We start from the raw sequence: 18,715 nt of genomic DNA on the forward strand, positions 1-18,715 counted from the left end.
AGAAGAGAAGAGAAGAGAAGAGAAGAGAAGAGAAGAGAAGAGAAGAGTATTTTATTCACTGCAAAGATAAAATCTGAATAAGGAAGCTTCGTGACAAGCCCAGTGCAGTCAAGCTCCTTGTAAGTTGCAAAAACTGAGTGTGGTACCATGAAAACCACCACCAGCAGCAGCAGCAACAGCATACCGGATCCCAGAAAAGTTACAGCAAACACTCTTCTCTTCTCTCTTCCTCTGCATTTTTGGATCCCTAAGCATGTAGCCACAGTTTCTGGATTAAAGCCCTTTTGGCTATTTTATTATCCTCACTCTTGTTCTTGCTCCCTGTGTCCTCCTCACTTCCACACTGACCTTCCAGAGCCTTCTTGTTTGGTTGCCTCTCATTGCATTGTGACTAACAGCATGCTCAATGGTGAGTCTTCACCAGGAGATTCAATTAGAATCCAGCGTAGGAAGTAAATCCTAGAGGATGTCAGAAAGGTCTTAGTGAACAGATGAATTAATGACACTCCTGTTGTGCTATGCCCTTATGAAAATACTAATAGATGTGCAGAAATGTAGAGCAGACGCTTGGTGGTCTCAGGACTATTGATTTTAGGAACTGCTGTCTTTACCAGTGTCTTAGAGCTATGCCCAAACCCCTGCACACTTTAAATCACTTCCAATGCCTAACACAATGGAAATGCAAGACAGAGAGTTGATATGCTGAATTCTTTAGAGAATAACAAATAAAAACTTGCACATGTTCGGTTACAGGCAGTTATTTTGAGTCTACATTTGGTTGAGTCCACAAATGTAGACCACTAGAGACAGGGACTGACTGTATACACACACATTTATGTGTCTCAAAATATGGGCCCTGATTCATCATTCTGTAAACTACATCTTTTACCATGATACTTGAATGTTTCTGAAATATTGTCAGTGCTGAGACATGCTTTCATTTTGTGAATCACTAAGAAATTGGAAATGTTTCTTATTAAGCCATGACAGTACACTTCACTTTTAATTTCTTCACATTTGTGTGTGTGCTAGGGAGTAAAGCCAGAGTAGCTCACACATGCCCAGTATTCACTCTGCCACTGAGCTATATCTACAACCCTTAGAATCACTGTTCAGACATGCTCTCTCTATGTAGCCCTGGTTGTCCTGGAACTGGCTATGTAGACCAGGCTGGCCTCAAACTCACAGACTTCCAAGTCCTGGGAATAAAGGTATGCATCACTAAATTATTGAGAGAGCCCAGTCAGGCAACTGTGCGCTTAGACAAACTTTAAACACTCTGCTTCCCTCATTTTGCTCACCCTTCTATCTGGTCACTCCCTGTTAAAAGGATGTTCTTAAATGTTCTGCAGGGCTTTCTCTAATCACAACACCTATTATCCATTTTGCCATCTCTCCCTGGCATTCTGACACTCCCAAGCATAGGTAATAGTGGTTGCATTTGTCTAGGGAGAAGTGAGGTAGTTACAAGATGCTGTCAATCATATGTGTCCAGTTACAGAGATGTTAAAGTAACTTATTATACACCCTAGAAATATATTTTATCACAATTTATTCACTTTGTGTTAGAAATACATTATAAATGTTGGTAAGGACATTCAGTGATCTCCTGCATGGCTGGGTTAATCATTAATGTGTAGTTCCGAGGGACAAGTTATGAACACATCAAGATCAGGTTTTGCGTGTGACACACTTTCTTCTATGCACTCTGGCTTGGATAAATGTCTCCCAGAGATCCCATGGGTTCAATTGTGTGAACACAAACCTATGCTACTCTTGAGAGGTTTAGAACTTTTAAGAAGTATGGTAAGATGGGAGGAAGTTAGGTCTTTGCAGACATGCCTTAAATGGGTCCTTCACTGCCTTTCTTGATTCCCAGTTGCCATGACATGTACATCTTTCTTCACCAAAAATTTCCATACAGGATAAACTACCTCATCACAGGCCCAAGTGTAATAGAGTCAGGTAGCCACGGACTAAAAACCTTCAAACCTATGAGCCAAAATAAATTTTAATTCCTCATAACTTGATTCCCTCAAGTATTTTATTATAGTAGAAACAGCTGACTACCATAGGCTCTATAAGGATCCAGTTACCCCAATTTTACAACACCATGAACATCTACTGGTTTTGGTTCATAAAGAAACTTTGGGAAGCATAGCAAAGTTAAGATACTTGTTCAGGAGATCCAAGTAGTAAATAAAAGAGCCATAAAACAAAATGTTGTTTGGATTCTAAAGACTGTAAATGCAACCATCTTCTCAGCCTGTAGGGAGCGGAGGTAACCCTGAATGATGGAAGTCCTGAATGAATGGCTATTGCTCACACGGCACAGCCATGACGAAGACCAAGGCCTGAGACTCATGGGAAATCGGCCAAGCCACTTCCCCATATAGGCTGTCAAAAGAGGGATGGCAAAGCTTTCCTCTGGGTTCCAAGTATGAGTGTTTATGGATGATGGTTCAGTGTGTACAAAAACTAGTAATTGCAGATTTCTCCTCCCAGACACTTACGCCCTGACATTGCTCCCCTACAGAGACCAGCTAGTGCCCTGCACCCCACACCCCTGCCTGCCACCCCACATTCTGTGCAACAGCTAATAAACATGCTAAGGTTCTAGGGTGCCAGCAGTAGTAGGCACCTCCGTCGGAGTGCGTACCACCACCTGACCCCAGCTTTCTGTGTCCGTGGGCCTGTGCTTTCTTCAGCCCCTTGTTGCCCCTAGTCAAGGTCCCAAGACCCGGGCAGTGCAAGTTACGGTATCAGCCATTCTACAGCAGAGTTTAGAGAGGTGTCTCTTGCTAAGCCCATCATAATCTAGTGAGCATTACTGATATTTCCATTAGTCACAAGGTAGCAAGGATCATTCTTACACAAATGGTAATTATTTACCATCAATGTAACTGTTTCCTTGGGATAACATCCCAGGCAGGTAGCTGTTAAGTGTAAGAGAGGAAAGACGCAAAAATCTCAGTATTTACTCCAGCGTGTTCTCCATGCAGACGCTCTTAACTAGACTCCAGTCCAGAGTGATTGACAGAGCCCTGCCCTACATGTAAACCTTAGGTAGTATTGATTTCTTTGTTTTAAGATTATTAACCAATTGGATGAGAAGCAATGAAGAGTCAGGATTAAGAGATTCTTTTAGGAGCTGGGGAAGAGAGGATTCAGGGAGTTTAGGGTTTGTCCTACAAGCATGAGGAGCTGAATTCAATCCTCAGAACCTACACAAAGCTAGACAGGTTGTGTCTGTGCTGCCAGCCCAGGGTGCCAGGGAGAAAGGGAGAATCTCTGGAAACTCGAATGCCAGCTGGCCTGGCACACTCAGCCTCAAACAACAGGGAAGGCAAGAACTGACACCTGACGATATTCTCTTAGCTCTACACAAAACTGTGACACACACACACACATTCACGTGCATGGACACATTCAGAGTGCGTCTGTTCTTTCTCTGTGTCTCTTTCTCTGTGTCTGTGTCTCTGTCTGCCTCTCACACACACATACACACAGAAAAAAACCTAAAAATTAAACTGTCTTGCGAATACGTCCCTGGCATTCCAGTGAGGCTATGGTGCATTCTCTAACTGCCAGGCGTGGCTGGCTCTTCTGGGGGTGGGCAGTGCGCTCCTTAGGACCACATCTTCTTCTCTCGAGTTGAGGGATGCTCAGGCTGAGCTAGCCCATGGGTCAGGGGCTAGCTCAGCTTTCCCCTGTGATCAGTGGTTCTCAACATCGGAGTGACATGACTGTGCTCTCATCTGAGGAGCTTGACTCTTGCCTCCAGGCCTTCTGAATTGGTATTTCTATGCACAGCCTGGGCCTCAAGGTATGTGAGAGCCATTCTCCAGTTGACCCATCTTTTCAGTGAGCAAGCCCGGTGCTTCAGAGAGCGGAGCTGAGTGCATCTCTAAACATGAGAACCTCTCCCGCCATACATCTAATACACGGCCTAGTCCATATCGATGAGCACCACCAATGAGCATGTCACAGAGAAGTCATCGGAAGGGAAACAGCCCACCTCCAGCATCATGCCATTCATTCACAGCATTGGCTCACTGCGTGTGTGAACGCCTAGGAGGAAACAGTGGTGGACCTTTGCTGAGCTCTCACCAAATGTCAAGTGCTCTTCTGAGATCTTTACCATACTCCTTTTGGTAACCCATTTATGGGCAAGGAATGGCAATAGCAAGTAGGTCCTCTACCCCCAGTCCTACACTCAAAAAGACTTAGAAGTCTCTGCTGTTCTAACTTCACCCTGCGAGGAATGCCACAGAAAGCAGTCGATGTACTGCATCAACAAGGCAGAGAGAAGCCCCACCTCCACCTCCACCCCCCACCCCTGCTCTCACGAAGCTCAGTTTACTAGCTGAAGGGAATAATAAATAAACACACAATGTCTGGAGGGAAGGCACAGAGCACTGCACAAGAAGGTAACTAGACGCTCTGAGACAGCAGTTCTAGCAGCAGTAGCCACAGGTGGGACCAAACTGACCAGCAGTGGACAAGTGGACAAAAGATGCCTCCCCAAACAGTGCTATGGCAACCCCGTGAGAACCTGAATTCCATCCTCTGCACCCACATAAATGCCAGACATGGTGGTGCATACTTGTAATGCCAGAGATTTAGAAACAGAAGCAGACAGATCCCCAAGGCTCCCTGGCCAGTGTATCCTGATTGTCTAATTCCAGGCCAGTAAAATGCTGTCTCAAAGACAAAAACAAAACAAAACAAACAAACAGAAACAAGGTAAATGATTCCTGAGGAATGACACTATGGTCTCCACACTATCCCAAGACCTCCATCCAGGAGGTGGTCACAAGGCTTTGTCCCAAAGACCTCATTTAGCAGGAAACCTGTGGGTGCTGGCCATTTCCCTGAGGGAAATGAGGAGCAGCTGAGTTCGTCAGTCTGCCCCCCCATCCTCCCCTGCCCCGCTCTCTATAACAGTAAAGCACACTTCCGTACCTATGCGTGCCATGCTCCAGAAGACCCCTATCTGTGACCTTTCTCTGCTCTCTGCAGAGGACAAAGGAAGCACTTGTGGCACAGGACTGCATCCTGTCTTTTCTGATTAAGGCTTCTGTACGCCTGAGAAAACCTAGCACATCCAAGTGGCATCCGTAACCACAGCTGCCCTTCGTTCGTGGCTGAGCAATAAGAGCCAAGTGCTTGTTGGGAGCTGTTTCTCCTGACTGATCATTCAGGGCCTTGGAAGTGGGTTCTGGTGTTAGCCTCCTTTCAAAAAATGGAGAAGCTGATGGCTGAAAAAGAGGGCTCAGTGGACAGAGGCACTTGCTACCAATATACCAATCCCTGGAACCCACACGGAGGAAGGAGAGAGCACACTCCTACAAGGTGTTCTCCGACCATGTGTGAGCTGAGGCATGTGAATTACACACACATTTTAATTTGTTTGTTTGTTTTGGATAAACCAAGTGCCATACTGGCTCCTAGTTCTCCCAGGATGTATCATGCCAGGATACAAGCTCTCCAAGTCAGATTCAGGACTTTATTACTAGCTTAAGAGTCCCACCCTTCTCCCCCCTCCCTCCTTTCTTCCCTTTCACTAGGGTAAACAAACAAATGTCCTGAGGACAGATGAAGACCAGAAGGCCGAGGGCACATGCCCAAGGCTCACAAGTGAACGCCTAGCCTGTCCTGAAGCTCCATTTCTGACACATCTCTCTGTCTTGCAAAATCTTACCCCATCAGCAAGGAACTCAGTCTAGTAACACAGCCTGGGGTTGCAAAAGAAAGAAGACAAGAGAAATCTTTAGAAACCGAGGCAGTGATAGCACACTCCGGAAGACTCTGGAAGGGCTCCGGAAAGACAGGCCTATCTGGGTGCCTTGGCAGGTTGGCCTGGTGCTTTTCAGTCTTGCCTTCTGCAGTTATTTAACTGATAAAATGAAGGCTGGAATTGGCCTGTCAGAGAGCAGCAGCATGAGCTGGCACTTGCTGGCTGGAACTTCCCAGTTGAACTACTGCCTATGCACACCCCATTATCTGAGAGTCCGGGATAAAGCCTGTGTCTGTGGCCCCACGACCTGCTCTTTATCAGCACAGACAGACAGGATCACTTCCAGGAGGAATGGCTTCCATCTTCCCTCCGTAGGTTTCCTTGTCTCTGGATAAAGATAACTGCCCCTGGTGTTAGTGTGAAGCCTGGTGAATTATTATGTGAAAAGCACTCAGGCCAGAGACTGTGTGTGCTGCCCATATGTCAGCTCTCAGACATGCCCCGTTCACACAGTCAGAGGCACTAGCCTGTGAGAGGGAGAAGAGCTGCACTTGTGGCTATGCCCAGGCTAGAAGAGAGGAAGGAAGAAGGCAGAATGGGAGGTTTCTTGACTCTTCCTTGACCCTCCTCAGTCTGGCTGGGGAGAAGTGATCTGGAAGCCAATGCACACTGGGGAAGGAGTTGCCTCTATAAGATCTGAGGGCAAACAGTTTAAAATTGGGGTAGAATTGTGTTTTTCCCCCCTAAACTCTGCAACTGTAAACTATGTCTCCTCCTAGAGCAGCCAGAAGTAGATCTGCCCTAAACAATGGCAGTGTTGGCAAAGACGAGAAAATTGGCAACAGGTGAGCAGACAGGCCAAAAGAAAGATACGATTAAGCAGGAGGGAGGGGTGTTAAAGAGCCTTTGCAGCTTGGGAACCCCCAGGCACAGTGCAGGACATGAGACAGGACTGCTCTGTCCTGGTGTCAGACGGAGGGAAGTCATGAAGGTGATGGCCATTCGGGTTGTATTGGTGGAGACTGAGATATTGCACATCAAAGGACAATTATGATCGTACCCATTGGCGTCAGGGCCCAGGTGTCCCCAGGGCTAGGAAGGCCAGGAAGCTTCCTCAAAGAGCAATACAAATATTCCAGATGGCTCATAAGACATAAAAATCTGGAGGCCTGAGCAGCATCACAGGCTGTGGCTGTGTGTGAGAGGCACACTTTCCAGCCATGTGGGGGAAAGTCACGGTGGACATGCAGAACATCCTGAGACATGAGAAACCACTGGAATTCAGTGAGGACATTTTGACAGCCCTTAAGTTTATGTCTGGCTGGAGTGAGATAGCACCCCTCATTTTTAAACAGTTTTGGTCAGAGGAGAAGAATGTAAAATGGGTCCCTAGCTGATGAGGCCTGGTCTTCCCTTCATGGCAATTTAGTATGTTATTAAAGTTGGCTTCGTGTAAACTACCAGCACACCCAGACTTTTAACAGCCTTATGGATGTCAGGAGGGAAAATAAATAATCCCCTGTTTATACTTGAGACTGCGGGGAATTATTGAGATAAACAGCTTGGGTGCAGCAGGTGTGACTACTTTTGGCTTGACTTGCCAGTGGCAGCTGGGGCCGATAGTGCAAAACTGTTGATGGAAGGGAAACACACTGAGGACTCTGACCGTTAACTAAGTGCCAGAGCTAGGGCAAGCCTGAGACACACTCAGGCTTTTAGGGTTTGGGAGTGTGGAAGGAAAGAGTGTCCACACATGCAGATGGAAGAGAGCCTTTGAGAAGAGTGGGTACAGGATGAGGTCTCAGAGGTGGCCACCGTGAGTTTGTAAAGTTCTCAGAACCACGCAGGGGTTCAGAACAGGATTCCAGATCTCCCAAGCCTGGGCCTGGCACCAAGTCCTTAGTCCCCGATTAGCCCTGGGACTATGCATGGGAGCAGCCAAAGAAGTCAGGAAGCCAGAGTGTTTTCTTCTCATATCCTCATTAACAACTGAAGGACACCATGTCCTTGGACATGAATAGCCAGAGTCCCTGAATCACTGGATGGCCACCCACAGCCCCAACACCATGGCAGCTGGGAGCATGAGATGTAAAGAGGATAAAACACAGACTTGTGGGGGCTTGCTTCTTACAGCATCTAGCACTATCTTACCATACCTAGTCTTTATATCTTAGTTTTGACGTCCCCTCCTCACAGAGGACCTCCCAAACTATGTTAGAAGCCCCCCTTATGGCTCCCAGACACCCCCATTCTGATTTGTAACACCCACCTTGCTCTGTTGTCATCAGCTCTTTGTCTCTTTCTCTATTGGATGAATGTTTCTGGGGGTAAGACTGTCTTCCTATTGCCTGAGTTCTGTCTATGATATGTCTCACTGTGGAATGTGCACATGAGCATTTCTTCAGCTTTTTAGATCTGGTTTTTTTTTTGTCTTTCTATTTGAGAGGACCTACAAGATTATTTACAAGACTTATGCCCAAATCTAAAATTCAGAGGGTGCAGAAATGTGATTGACACAGATACCTATTTTAGTTTTCCCAGAAACCCTCTACATTGAGGAATGACCTTGTCCACTCCACATGCCACTGTGATTCCTGTCATTAAGCCCCGACCTTTCACCACCACAGAAGTGGGACAATAATCCAGAATGAGCCACACTTCAACACAGTGAGTGCTCAGGGACAGAAATAAGACCCAATCCAAACTTTTTCCTGGAAAAAAAAATACAAATAACTATATAAGATGTAAAATACGTATTTTGTATGTGTGTTCTAAAAAATAGATACTGTTATTGCCCACTCTTGTCTGTATCTCATGCCGGAATGACGTGATATGGGACCCACAGTGGCAATGGATCCATTACTCGAAAGAGCATGTCTATAAAATCGACCCATTACTCGAAAGAGAATGTCAATAAAATAAGCCTAATGCTCTAAGGAAGTCAAAGTCAGACAAACAAGGAGAAGAAAAAAAAAAGTGTCCAACAGCATTTCACAAGTTTCTAGATAGAGCTGTGCCTGAAGCCAACTAGTGATGGGCTCCGTGTGTTATGAGTGACAAACTGATTGGAACTTAAACCGAATCTTACATTCTGTCATCTAAATCCAAAAGGCCCAGGCTCGTGAAAACTAGTAGACATCGTGGGCTTCAAATAAGGTGCACCAAAGGTGCATGCAGTGGGTGCACCAACTGCTGACTCGATGACAGCCGCAGATAGAGCGTGTGATTGGGGCTGGAGAGGTGGCTCCGTCGGTGCCAGGCATAATAGTGTGTGCTCGCAACCTCAGTGCTGTAAGACAGGGACAGAAGAACCCCAGGGATGGCTGTCCAGCCAGGCCAGCCTAATAGGAGAGATCCAGGGCTAAGAGAGAGGCCTCACCTCAAACAAAACAACAACAAACAATGAGGTGGGCGGGACCTGAGGAAGGCGCTCAGCGTTGGCCTATGGCCCTCAGGTGCACCAATGCACGTGTGTGCACACGCCTGTGCACAGCAACAAATACCTGTCTTCAAATTCTGCATAAGACCCAAGTTGTGTACTTACAACATTGCTTATTTCAAAACATTTTATTTCCTTGTGGGCTGTACGAGCAAGCCAGGAGAGCAGTTAATATAATTTCTAAGGATTGAAGAGCCCCTGGCAGTGTGGACATTTGTCCTTTTTGTTATTTCTACAAAGTACAAAAAGTACAAAAGGAAGGCAGTTTTTAACAAAATTTGACTGATTTTCCACAGGCGAACTGAACTGGGATAGCTGCCCCCAAAACTTGCCTCTGTCACCCTACTGTCCCTCTTTGTCTATACAGGGTCTGAATTGGCTCATGTGTTTGAATACCTGGTCCTGAGCTAGTGGCACTGCTTGGGGGAAGCTGTGCAACCTTCTAAGCACAGAGTCTGTCTTGTAGACATAGGTTGGCCCTGAAGGTGATATAGCCTATGCCTACTTCCAGCCCAAGCTTTCTACTTCCTCTAAGCCACTGTGATATGACGATAATAATTCACCATAATCCTCCATCACCACGAAGCAAGCCCATGTCATCCCCACCATGGCAGACTGTTGTCCTGCTCATGTGAATCTCCCCAGGAAGAGTAGAGCTCTCTGCCTGTGCCTCTCAGGGCCCGTGCTCTCGGCTGCCCTCCTGATTATCAGGTGTCTATTCCTCCAGTCCCGTGGCCCCTCCCTCCATTTCTCTGAATGCTTCCCTGCAGATGGCTGACATCTTTTTGCCAGCAAAGAAACTTCCGTAGTTCACACTGGGTAAAGGCATATCAGATACTGTTGTATTTGGGTCCATCAACTGCGCCCCCTCCAGCGGGCCATCAGCAGCATCCTGAAACTCATCTTCCCCTTAGACAGAGAGACACAACTATTTTATGCTGTTGTATAGAATAGCATCCTGACTGTTGAGTGGCTCTCTGTCAAGTTAAACCATTCTGAAATAGGATTTTAACTCAACCTTCACATGCTTTGGCTTGCTGTGCTTTTCACGAAGTGAATTACTCCTGGGATAGGTTCCGTTTCCACCCTGACAGAACTATCTCTTGGCAGCTTAAAAATATCAGTTTGTTCTTGCTTCTAGTCATAAAGATTTAGAACCTCCTGGAGATCAGGCCCTTGACATACTTGGCCTAGAAGAACTCTTACACACAGCTTTCCTGCAGAACCAACTTGTTCCGAGAGAGACATTGCTCCTTTGTGTTCTTCCAAGCTTGTGTCCCTCCCTCTGCTAAGAATTTGGCAGCTCCTTTGAAGCTTCTGCCCTCTCCTAGGTCACATGACACTGGACATTAGCCTGGTCTTTTCCCTTAAAGCTAGTGCCAACGGGAGTAATCCAGATTAGACAGGCCTCTCTGCATCTCCAACTCTTTCCAAGCATCTGGCCTTCCTTAGGCAGCTGAGGCGGACAGGCCGTGTGCCGACAGGCAATAGGAAATAGGCCTGTACCCAGGTGGTCTGCTGCTTGCTGCCCACTGCTGGCTGAGGAACACAACCCCTGGCCATGCAGCTGTCCAGAAGAGGCTAGCAGGTCCCCAAGGCAAATGGTGGCAGCACAGATTCCCCACATGGTGGCCAACATACCTGCCTTCTGCCCTAAATGTTGCCAGCCACAAAGGATTCTGGGGACTGTCTGTCTTTACTACCAAAGACAAGGGATATAAGTGTCTGTCTTCACCATGTTGATTTGGCCAACAGAAACTGCCTGAAGGCAGAAGACATCCTTGGGCAAATCTTGAGCCTGAGTGTCCATAGCCAACCCATATGCCTATAGGGGTTGTCACTGGGATGCACAAAAGCAGAAAAAGAAGACTGCCATGGCTGGCTGGCTGCAGAGTGGCTAGTCATAGCACAAACCTGCTTGCTATGGAAGCTTCCCTATGTTTCCAAATGTTTGGAAGTCACTTCCAGTTGAGGTTGCTTGGACTGGACTGTGTAATCATAGAATACTGGGGGGTGGGGGATGGGGTAGTCCCATTCATTGCACTACTAAGCAGGCAGAACACCAATCCATATATTCAACATGTGTTCGTTGGACCCTACGAGGTACCAGGGGTTGTCCTGAGTGCAAGAGATGAAATTGTGAATGACATTAGATCCAGTCCCTCGGCTTAAGAAGACAGCAGTCGACTGGGACATGGAAAGGGCCAGTGGCAGGCTGTGACTATTTCCTGTAAACTGGGAGTACAGCGTAGTGAGACTACTTCTCCAGCTGGCCTGATCTAGTCAACACAGCCCTACAGGGAGACCTCTGCCTGACTCCAAAACAGGACTTGGATAGAAGAGGAAGAGTCACATATGGAAGAGAGAAAGAGAGAGACAGAGACAGAGACAAAGAGACAGAGACAGAGAGAAACACAGAACAGAAAGAAACACCCATACACATACATCCCCCCCACACACAGAGAGAATGCAAGCCCCTACAGCAGAAGAACATGGGGCTTCCTAGAAAGTGCAGGCAGCAGGAAGTACCAGCCAGAACAGAGGAAAACAGGCAGAGAATGGAACAAGAAGAGACAAAAACCAGAGGCAGAGGCTATCCAGGAAGAACACTAAATGGATTTGTGCCTGACAGAATGAGAAAAAGATATACAGGATCCCACACTCTTCAGTTCTCCCCCTGGGCTGGACCACAAACATGATGGAGTATCATTTCTGGGGCCTCTGTACAATAAATAGAACAGTCTTGCAGCCTGCTAAAGTCAGCAGTCAATTAGAATCACCAGTCAGCAGCCTTTGACTTAATGGGCAGGGGCTAGCCCAGGGCAGGATTTACCTGATCGGATGGGAGGTTTTCTTCTGCTGGCATGGAAGAGAGAAGAACCACATGGTGAGTTACTTGGGAGGGGTCGTGACGGTAGCCCCTGGCACTGAGGATAAACCCTGGTGATCAGCCTGCTTCCAGGACCCCTACCATACAGCTGCCAACAAACGGATCCTGTCAACTACTTGGATGAGGATCTGATGCTCTGGGAAGATGTGAAAAACAGAGTTTGGCTTGAAAGTGGATTGTGTTTAAAGTATCAGGCAAAGAAGGTATCATAAAATCCTGAAATTGCCTCAAGGAACCCTCCTGTTTCCAGTCCAAATAACACGGCCTCTCAGTGTTGGCACATCTCAACTTCTACAGCCTTTTTCAAGCGTTTACAACCTCCTGCTCCATGTTTTACTCTGGAGCTTTACTGTAAGCCTTACCCAAAGCAGTAAACTTGCCACAGCCAAACGCTGTGTTGTGCTGAAATTTGCTTCATGAAATTAGTTAGTGCATTAGTTCATTTGCTTGTTTTCATTCACTCTTATTCAGTTTTTCAGAGCACAGACCAAGAGTACTCAAATCCTTTGCCACGGTATAACACGGATGTTGGTCTAGTGTATTCTCCATTCTCGTAATGGAGCACGACCCCACAGCACTCTGAGTAACAGTATTATTCGTCTTCCAGGTCAAAGTCCATTACTGAGGCACTCGGTGTAGGAACGAAAGGCAGGGCCCTGGACCCCGTGTTTTGGTTAGGGTATTGCAGTGGCAGGAGCTTGTGAAGGAAGAAAACCATTCATATCACAGTGAACAAGAAGCAGAGAGAAGACGCAAAGAAAACAGGGACCAAGGATGAGCTTTAAAGTCTGGTCCTGGGGCTAGAGAGATGGCTTAGCAGTTAAGAGCATACACGGCTCTTGCTGAGGACCCAAACTTGGTTGCCAGCACTCACATCAGGTTGCTCGCAAACACCTGCAGTCCAGCCCCACGAGGATCTGACGCCTCCTGGCAGCATTCTGCGCTCACATATACATGTGCACACACAGACACACGTACTCCAAGATAATATAAACCAGAGCATCTGGTCCTCGGTGACCTACCGCCACCAGCTAGGCTCCACCTTCAGATGGGCCACAGACAACACCACAAGCTGGGAAATAAGTCACTAAATCACCAGCCTATGAGAGCGAGAGTTCACATTCAGGCCTTAAGAGCAACTAATAATATTGAATGTTCCTGTGAATATGTGTGGTATGTCAGTATCTCCTCGTAAAGCAACTGTAAAGGCATTTGATTCAGCTAACTGTCCCATGGCATCATAAGAGTCCTTTAACTGTGAACATGTAACCTTTGCTAGTGCTCTCGGTTCTGGTTGTTTTTTTCTCATTCAGCCTCCACAGTCCTGTCCTGTGGGGAACAGACCTTGGCTCTCATGTACACTGTGCCAGCATTCTTCCCCTGAGCTGCACCTCCAGACTTCAGCTTTGTAACCGATGTTTTAATGCATACTTTAAAATTTAATAAAATTAATTTAATTGATGCTTATTTCTTTGTTTCACTTTGCTTTAGAGAGTTGTTTGTGTCCCCAAGGCTACCAAGACATTAACCCCTACTTTCTTCTAGACTTAAAACATAGTGGTTTTCTATTTTGCCTGTTAGAACTAATATCCATCCCATGGTGAATTTTGTGCTTGGAATGAGGTCAGAGTCATACTTTATTCTTCTTTTTAATGAATGTGTATAACGATGATGACATAGCTAATTATACAGAAACACTTAAAAGAGCCACAGGGTCAAAGACAACCACTTTTGCTTGGCTAAGGCTTATTTTCATACTTCAGTGGCAGAAAGGAGGCTTCTACAGAGAGGGAGATTCTGAGCCCACAAGTGACTAAATGCATAGCGACCAAGGATAGAGAAAAACTGGGTACAGAGTGTGGGAGAAAGTGAGCCTGAGGAGAGAAAAAGAAAGACCTGCGGCAGGAGGTATGATGTGGGAAGGGACAAAAGAAAGTTTTCAGCCATTGCCGTGAAGCATAGGATAATGAACTGGAGTGTTGGGACTATTGGGATACTGACTCATCATTTTCTCTGAAATCAGAGGACTGACATATTGCTTTGCTCTGCCATTTAGGTACCGGTTGTGTTTTTCCAGCAGTATGTGGTCATTGTATTTCTCTCTCTCTCTCTCTCTCTCTCTCTCTCTCTCTCTCTCACACACACACACACACACACACACACACACACACACACACACACACATTTACCCAGGGTATGTGTAAGACAGAGAAGAAGTGCAATGAAACTCAGACAGGCAGAGGAGTTATGGAAATGCTACCCTTGAATACATACATTAGCATAAGTTACATAATGGGAAAGAATTTCCAGCAGTTATAGGTGAGAGAACAGCATCCAAAAGGGGCTAAACAAGGCAAAAGTTCATGTCTGTGTGGTAAAAGGATTTGGGGGTAGATGATACAGGAATGCTTTATCATCAAGGATCTAGATTTCTTTCATCTTAATCTTGATCTTAATCTTAAATAGCTTCAGCCTCAGAACTGATGTATAGTCCAAGGTGTTTTCTGCAATTACACCAAAACCTCCACAATTCTTGACACAAGAAAAGAAAAACTACAAAAGCTCCATGCCCAAAGTCTAGGGCTGCAAGGCTCACTAGACAACTTCCTGTTGTATCCTGGGCAAGGAAGCTGGTGAGTTAGCTTTCATTGACTTCCAGAACAAAACCTGATCTTTGTAAGCACAAGGAAAGAACAAATGTTGGGCAGACAAAAAGCAATTTCCACTCTGAAGAGATATCTGTGAACTCCAGACACCAACTGGAAGTCAAGGAATACAAAGCACGTAAAAGGGAATGGCACAATGAAGTTATTACACACAGAGAAATGTGTGATTTCGTCTTTATCATTTTCCATGTCTTAGTCAATTTTCCATAACGAGCACTATAATCAGATGGGAAATTTTTTAAGTGACTTCCTTCTCAAGCTTGTACACCAGTGAACGGGAGGATGCCCCATGCAGGAAGTGCACTTGGGACTCAGCTCTCAGCAAGGAAAGCCTGACTGAGTGAGACCCTAACATGCATGCTAATGAGAGCCTGGCCGGAGCCTGAACTTGCCTCTGTCTGCCTCCCCTCTCCTCTGCCCTAGTTCAGCCTCACCTTTCCCTTTGTAAATCGGGTCTCAACAAGTGAAAGACACTGGACTTTCAATCAAGTCGGGTCCAGGGCCACTTTGCTTCTGTCCCCCTCAACAACCCTGATTGTGCCCAGCTCAAGAGTGGACTGGCCTGCATTGGGTGCCTCATCCAGCCTCAAGCAGGCTTTAATGACAGATTAAAGATTCTGTCACAATCTTTTCTTTACCATCACTCAGTTGCTTTATAACGTGTGTGTGTGTGTGTGTGTGTGTGCTCACCAATACATAGCCACCAGTCCCACATGGCTATTTCAAAGAAATTAAACAAAATGTTATTGTCAGCTTTTCGGGGGTGGTCTCAAATGTCCAAATTGGATGGCAGAAGCATTGACTACTCCTATCATCCCAGCAAGTGCTGAGCCCCGGAGGGCAGGGCGCGTGCTTGGCTCACTCCAGCACCCTCAGAGGCTGACAGCCCACCAGGCCCTCACTGAACGGTGGGAAATGAAGGAACCATCTAGGGCATCAAATCCAACAGGCTGATGCTGGGTGGGAAAGGCATCTAGCAAGAGATAACTTCTCAGCCAAATCTCCAAGGTAATTATACAGATGGGTGGGTCAGGAAGAGAGTGGAGGATGGACTTTAACTAGTGGGAACTGTGCAGAGAATTGGAGCCCGCCCGTTACTGTTCCCGGTCCCTTCCGCCTGCCAGCTAAAAGTCACCCAAGGCTCTGTTTTCTTATCAGGCTTCCTCCAGCATGCATGCAGCCCACTTTGGGACTGTAAGGTCTGGTTTTGACTAATTAGACTCTTGGCCAGTTGACAGTCAGGCAATTTTTAATTTTTAATTTTTGTTTGTTTGTTTCAATAGTAAGTCTTGATTAGAGGTGAAAGAGGGCACCCCACAGAATCACAAAGAGTTTTCCTAGAGGTTTCCAGCCACAGTGCCTGGGGTTTGAGTGTTTACAGAACTGCTGTGAAAATGGGTGTGTCCTCCTGGCTATGGGACACTGGAAGACATCTGACTTCTTCACAGAAACGTTCAACCCTAGGCAAATTATTCCCAACCAGGCCCTGCTGAGCTGCTCCCCAACCAGACCCAAGAATCATCTCAGATGATTCTACTGTTCACCAGACTCAGAGGTTAAAACCATACACTAGCTATGTAAGGTCTTAGCCTCAGTTTCCTTTTCTGTAAAAGAAGAGCTGGAAGCATGAAACAAGCTAACATAGGCCAGTTGGGTGTGTCAGCTTGGTTAGGTCACAGATGGCTGTGTACTTGGTGCAGCATTGCTTTGACTGTGTCTGTGGTGGGGTCCTGGAGAGGTCCACATCAGATGTAGCAGCCTGAGGAAAGCCAGCCACTTTCCAATGACAGTGAACTTTTCTAATCTGCTCAAGGTCTAAACAGATTGAAAAACCAGGAAGTCGAAAAACGAGGAAGTGATAATGTGCTCTCTCTGGTGGCCTACAAGTTGGGACAGCCAGCCACCTTCTGCCTCTAGACATGGCTCTAGCTAGAACCCTACTCCATTTGGCTATCCTGTCTCTCTGGCTCTCAGGCTCAGACTGGAGTGATGCTGCCAGCTCACTAGACACTCTCCCATGCTTCATGAGATTATGAAACACAGCCTTTATCATTACATGAGTCCAACCGTGCACTTACCATCCCTCAGTTGTGTCTCTCTGAGGAACTGACACATTGCTTAGCATAGTGTCAAGCAAGACACTGTATAGTGGCTTATACACATAATTAAAATATTTTCATTTTGTTACACTACAAATGTGCTAAGGATTGAATGAATAATTATAAGGGCAATTATCCTGATGTTAAGTCTCAAACTCTGGGACAAAAGGCTGAGGAGCCCACTTAACATGTCAAAGCCAGAGGGGACCTGGTCATGAGGTTCTCCCAATATTCTCCAGTGGCATATTCCGCTCCTATCCTAAACTGGGCTGTCCTTCCCCAAGAGGCTCTTCCCTATATGATCCAACCACATTGGTCACCATCCCTTTTGTACCATTGTCCTCTTGGCTGTTGCATTTGGTTCCCTTCTCCTCTCCCCTCCCCCTCTCCTTAAATGGCTCAGGGTCCTGTTCATTCTGGACTCTCCCAGATGTCTCTGCCTCTGGCTATGCTCTCCCACAGATCTACATAATAAACTTTCTCCTCCACCATATCTAGAAGTTGTGTCCTTTCCTTTCCTCTTTTTTTTTTTTTTAATTCACATATTATCTGCCTCTTAGCAAATTCCTGCTTAACACTAATCTTTTTGTTTGTTTTGGTTTTGGGTTTGGTTTGGTTTGGTTTTAGTTTTGATTTTTGGTTTTATTTCACGACAAGGTTTCTCTGTGTAGCCTTGGCTGTCCTGGAACTCACCATGTAGATCAGGCTGGCCTCGAACTCACAGAGATCTACCTTCCTCTGCCTCCCAGTGCTGTGATTAAAGGTGTGTGCCACCACCTCCTGGCTAGCACTAATTTTTGTAACAATTCAGAAGTGTTTCGTCATTATCTACTATTTACCTCACTTCTCCCCTGATCACTCCATGCCTGGACTAGTATGGTAGCCACTTAGCTGTTCCTTCCATGTCTGGCTTCCCTTATGGCACTAAATACATCTTTTAAAATGTATTTAGCAAGTAGGTTCCGTCACCACCACGTCCAGTACCTGCCAGGGACTGGCCATCTGACAGGGTGAAAGAACTAGATCAAAAATCCGTCACCAGTAAGAATTCTTTAGATGTTCACTCCATCCGTTCAGGTTTGTGCTGTCATTATTCCTTCAGCCCACTGCAAACAATGAGGTTCACTTTATGGACAGAAAAGAACTTGTCATGGGCTGCCCAGCAAGATGGAGGCGCCATTGAGTGCACATAGGTGCTTGGCCCATTTGCAGGCTGGAGGCTAACCTCTCATTGTCTGGCTCCTTAAAGGAGAGAGGGGTTGTGGTGTCCTCTGGCTTAGGGGGTTCACTCTAGTCCTTAGGAGAGCAATAAACTAGCCCCAGGGAGCTCACCTAAAGGCTGTCCTGTCTCAGCCTCACGTCCTCACTGCCTGCTTGCCCCTTTCCCAGAATGCTCTGAGCCCTGACATAAATGGCAGGCTACACCATCTCAGAGTCTTGCTCTAAGTTACTTGCTCCAGTCATACAGATGATGGGCCCAACCATGTACCTTGCTCTTTGGTCTCAGTTCAGAATCAAGAGTGAAGGAGAAAAATCTGCTTGTGCCCTTTGCAAACCCAGGGAGCAAAATACAGCAAAAGCCGTCATTCTGAGACAAGCCTCCTAATGATAAAGCAAACAACAGGATTTCCATCTCCTGGGGCTTAGTCACATGTCCCATTTACCACTACAAGTGTCCTCAAGAGCTGCACCTGTCCCCTCATCCTGATGACTCTTCACACTTCAGCGCTTAACCTCCATCCATCGTCTCACCCCTGCAGACTTCCTGACCTCTGGCAGATAAGCTCCACCTTCAGAAGCAGTGTACAGAGGTCACTCATGACACACAGGGAGACTGTCATAAATAATGTGGAACTCCTCATTGTCCCTATGTCTCAGACC

The sequence above is a fragment of the Psammomys obesus genome, unplaced genomic scaffold (assembly GCF_907164565.1).
Source record: "Psammomys obesus unplaced genomic scaffold, mPsaObe1.curated_primary_1811, whole genome shotgun sequence".
Classification (NCBI taxonomy): domain Eukaryota; kingdom Metazoa; phylum Chordata; class Mammalia; order Rodentia; family Muridae; genus Psammomys; species Psammomys obesus.